This window comes from Neovison vison, chromosome X (assembly GCF_020171115.1).
Source record: "Neovison vison isolate M4711 chromosome X, ASM_NN_V1, whole genome shotgun sequence".
In the NCBI taxonomy this organism is placed as follows: Eukaryota; Metazoa; Chordata; class Mammalia; order Carnivora; family Mustelidae; genus Neogale; species Neogale vison.
Window position 1 is genome coordinate 130,369,663 of NC_058105.1, and position 4,632 is coordinate 130,374,294.

The window sequence follows — 4,632 nt, forward strand, 5'->3', positions numbered from 1 at the left end:
CCTCACCCCCGTTGTGTAGTGGATGTCCTCGAGTCAACTCGTGGACTGATGGATGGAAGAATGGTGGGAACCAGGCAACACCAGCAGATTCTGGAATGAATCACCTGTACTTGAACAGACATTAGCCACAGTCACATCTGGCACCAAAAAATCAACCAAAATGAAAGAACACTCAGCTCATTCGTTCAAGTCCTGTCCAACCTGATCCTTGATTTCCTTCTGAGTGCTGAAGGAAAAGCTGTTACTTTGCCTCGTGTTCCTAACCCCAAAATCATGTCCAGGGAAGAAGGTTTCTATAAGACGTGGAAGGAGATGTCTTTACCAGCTGTATGATTGCTTTGCTCGACAGAGATCATCTCAGTGCCCAAGAAGAATATCTTGAAGATGGCTTTCTAGCGTGGATGTCACTGGCAGGCACTTCTCACGTGTGAAACACATGGTTCCACCTGGCAGTGGCTCGTGGCCCCAGGGGGACACTGAGTCATCTCAAGTCTGCTTTGCTGTAAGCTGAGCCTGGCCAATTCCCTTGAAAGCATCTGGATTGGGTGCTGATGTGATTTCCATCTATGGACATGCATCGTGAGCACATCTTTTCATGGTCTATGGGATCAGCGAGGCGGGGAAGACCCAGTCTCGCATTTCTCCAGGAAGAACCTTCTCGCTGTTTCAAGACCAGTGAGAGGCAATATCTTCTCTGCAGCCTGGTAACATCCTGTGGGTCAATGCCCTCAGCACACTAGAAAAGAAAGAAGAGATTTCAACCTGCTTCCTTCCAAAGTTTCACGCTGGTGCAAGGATGTATAAGACCCCCTCACTGGGGAGTCTGAGGGAAGGTGGTTTGGTGCACCTTCTGACCTCTGGGTTGCAATCTAAATTAAAGGTAGTCCTGTAGGGTACTGTTGCCTCTCGACTCTTGGGCAAGTGTCCAGCTGGGACTTGTTTTCATATATTTACTGAGTGCTAAGGGAAGTCCCACTGTGTTTAGGAGATACTCTGCCAAAGTCATGGGACCATAGGAAAGAACTGTGGGTCCAACTCAGGACCATAAGAAAAAACTGTTGGTCCAACTCAGCAGGGGTGGTTGGTCTAATCCCAAAGAAGGATCCGGTCTTCCCCTCTCTTTTCCATAGGCTTACTCTGATGACTGATGTTGTGGACCCTTCATTGTCAACAGTCCTTAGCCATCGCTCTGGAATCCCGTGTGACAGAAACCGTCCCAATGCAGAGCTTCACGTAACTTGGCTCAGAGATGGCTTCCCTTGGAGGGAAGTGTGTGTTTCTGCAGTTCTGGAAGAAATTTTGCAAAAAAAAAAAAAAGCCATCGGTTTGGAAACAACTCATGGAAAGTGGCACCAAGGCATAACTGACTGACCTAAATGATCGGGGAAATGTCTACCCAACCTGCCCACAGGATGTTCACAGCCTCGGACTACAGGTGCTTTGAAAACTCAGAAAATGTATTAAAAAAAAATGGCACAGACGTTATCTGCCGCAATCAATGCGGTGACCATTTTGGAAGAAAGTAGGACATGTGCTATATAGAAACAGGTCCACACACACCGTTCTGTGAGTAAGCTGCGTCAGGAAACACACCTTGTCTTCCTAGACTGCTGTCTGGTAAGGAGTGGAGAATAAGGATGGGCATTTTCACGGTCGCACCGACCGTGGGACTCCAGGATCTCTCCGGACTCACGTCCAAAACATTTACAGAAGCATCGCTCCTTAAAGTTGTGCATTCACGGGCTCACGCGTGTCTGGGTGTACAAGCATTGTGTTGTGCTGTGTTGTCCTTTTGGGTGCACGGCTTGGAAATACTGACACGGAATATGTATTTTCAAGTGTTTTAATTATGATTAGATTATGATAGAATATGTGTATATTATACAAAAATATAAATGTTAACTATTTTCCAGTGTATGAGTCATTAAGCTCAGCCACTTTTTCTCTATCGTACAATGATTCCTGAGATCTGCTTCCAGAATTTTGGTTTTTTGTTCTTGCCTCTTGTGGTAATTGAAGAGGAAACATGCTTTGCTTTCTTTAAAAAAAAAAAAATGCGTTTGGACCAATGCTTTGAGAACAGATGCCAACTCATCTTTCTAAAAATGATGAAATCATCCGAGTCAAAGCACAGGACACTGGGGTACACACCCACGGTGCTTGGCTTTCCCCGGGCGTCCTGTGGTCCAACGCACGTCGCAGACACATCTGGCTCGCAGACATCCTTGACGAATGTGGGAACGCTTGAGTGAGAATCTCAGACGTGCAAAAATCGACCGTGTCATGCATCCCAGGATTTCAAGCATCAGGATGCTCAAAATGCCTTTTATCGTCTACACAATGTGTTTTATTATTATTGTAAACAGCTCTCGGGGACCTCACTTCCCCGGTCCACGGAAAGCAGAAAAAGGATTAACGGCATTAATCTTCCCCAGTGACCTCGGAGGGCGCCCAGGGATGTTTCCTCCTTCCCCACGCCTGTGGATCTCGGCATCATCCGGAAAGAGGAAACACTGTCCCCCCTGTTTTCTCAATTCCTTAATCTACGTCTAGGGAAGCACGCGGCTTCGGGTTGCGAAAAGCCACAACGTCCGCCCACCGGGACATCCGTCTGTGAAAGAAGAGAAGACAAGTTGGTGCCCCTCGGTTTCTGTCCCAGGCTGGGGGAGTGAGGGCTGTTGCAGGAGAGCCGAGCGAGAGTCCCCGGAGAGGACTTCCTTCCTTCTTCCTTACCTACAGATTAGGGTGCTTTCCATCCCATCTCTGACTGTTCAAGAGGTGGAGAGCATGACCAGTCTCTCCCCCGATGCACACTGTCCGTTCGCAATCATGCTCATGTGTTTCCACACTTCCCCAGCCTGCTCAGCTTGTCGCAGAAGGCTGACCCACATGGCCCTCACGCGTGGGGTTCCCTTGTGTTCTGGCTGCCCCTTGGGGTCCCAGCGATGGGGAACCTCTGCTGAGGTTGGAGGGAATGGCTTTCAAGGTGTTTGCACCCCTGGCTTCCTCAAGCAATGTCCCCAGGGTCCATGGTCTTTGTTCTCTTCTCCAAGACCCCTGCTCCTGTCTGCCGTCTGTCCCTTCCCTGGGCCACCTCTTCCCTGCTTACTGGGGCTGTGGGTTTTGGGGAGCAAGAGCAGAGAAGAGACATGTCTCTGTGGTCGTCTTGTATCGAGGGCACCTGCTCTCAGCCTCTCTCATCCCCGTGCACGCCGACCTCAAGCACCTGGCCCAGGTGTGTTCGACAGGTGTCTCCACTGTCAGGTGCCTCCTTTACTTCCTCTTCTCCACACCATTTGGAGAGACATCACCATGGGCAACGCACACTTAATATTCGGGTCTTTAAAAGTGAATATTTCTCGGATTGAACCTCCTTACTTAAGAAGGGAGACAGTACATTTCCCTTTATAATAAAGGTGGGACAGGCACCTGGGTGGCTCAGGCGTTAAGCGTCCGTCTTTGGCTTGGGTCGTCCTGGGATCAAGTCCTGCATCAGGCTCCTTGCTAAGTGGGGAGCCTGCTTCTCCCTCTGCCTCTGCTTCTCTCTCTCTCTCTCTGTCTCTCACGAATAAATAAATAAAATCGTTCTTTTTAAGAAGTGGGGGAAAACATCCGGCAATAACCGTAAACACCTTCCACCACGAACCAACTTGAATCCCGTATCCCTTAAACCACGGCAGAGTGGTTTCTCTTGGGCTGAACATCCCAGAGGTAATAATTATAAACTCTCAATGAAATTTTAAAAAAAAATGGAATTATTCGAAGAGTCTGGTGCATGACCCCAGACAGGCAGAAACTATAAGGGAGGAACCGTTCTTGAAATAAGGAGGAAGGACCCTGTGTGAGATCTACATCTCAACGGCTTGTCTGGAGGACCCAGGTCCCCGGCAGCTGACCTGGGGGCAGAGGGGGAGCTGGAAACTTTGCAGCGGAATTCGTTTGCACGGAGCATGGTTGCTGCCCAGGTACCCGGGACAGGAGGAAGGAGCCACAGCGGGGACCCCGTGGGGCTGTGTTTCAGCATCTGGGTGTGAAGGTCGCCCAGCTCCCTGGTGGGTCTGCCCTGGGCATGTGGAGGGAAACACCGGGAATGGGGGACCGTCTTCAGCAGGGTGCAAAGGCTTCAGGGCTGCCCACGGCGGGGAAGGTGGCATTCCCTTTACGTGCGGCCTGGTGACCTGTCGGCGGCACTCTGCGGAGTCGAAAACACGCCATCCGCCACGTCCACGCCCAAACCCACAAAGATGGACACGGAGCAGCAGGGGGACGTAATCTAAAATGAGGTCAGAAGCAGCATCAGTACTAACCGACCCCGGCGGCCTCCATGGTGGAAAGGGCAGACACTAACTTGATTCTCTTGGACTCGATTCTAGTCTTTGTATTCTATTCTGCTCTATTATCTTACTGAATTTAATTTAATGTAATTTCGTCTTATTTCATTTTATTTTATCTACTTTTATCTTATCTTTATTTAATGTTATTTTAATTTTATCTAATTTATTTTATTTAACTTTCTTTTCTTATTTCAAATGTATTTTGTCTGATTTTATCTTATCTCATTTTAATTTATCTAATTTTATCTCATTTTTATTTAATTTTATCTTATCTTATTTTAATTTTATTTTATCTAAT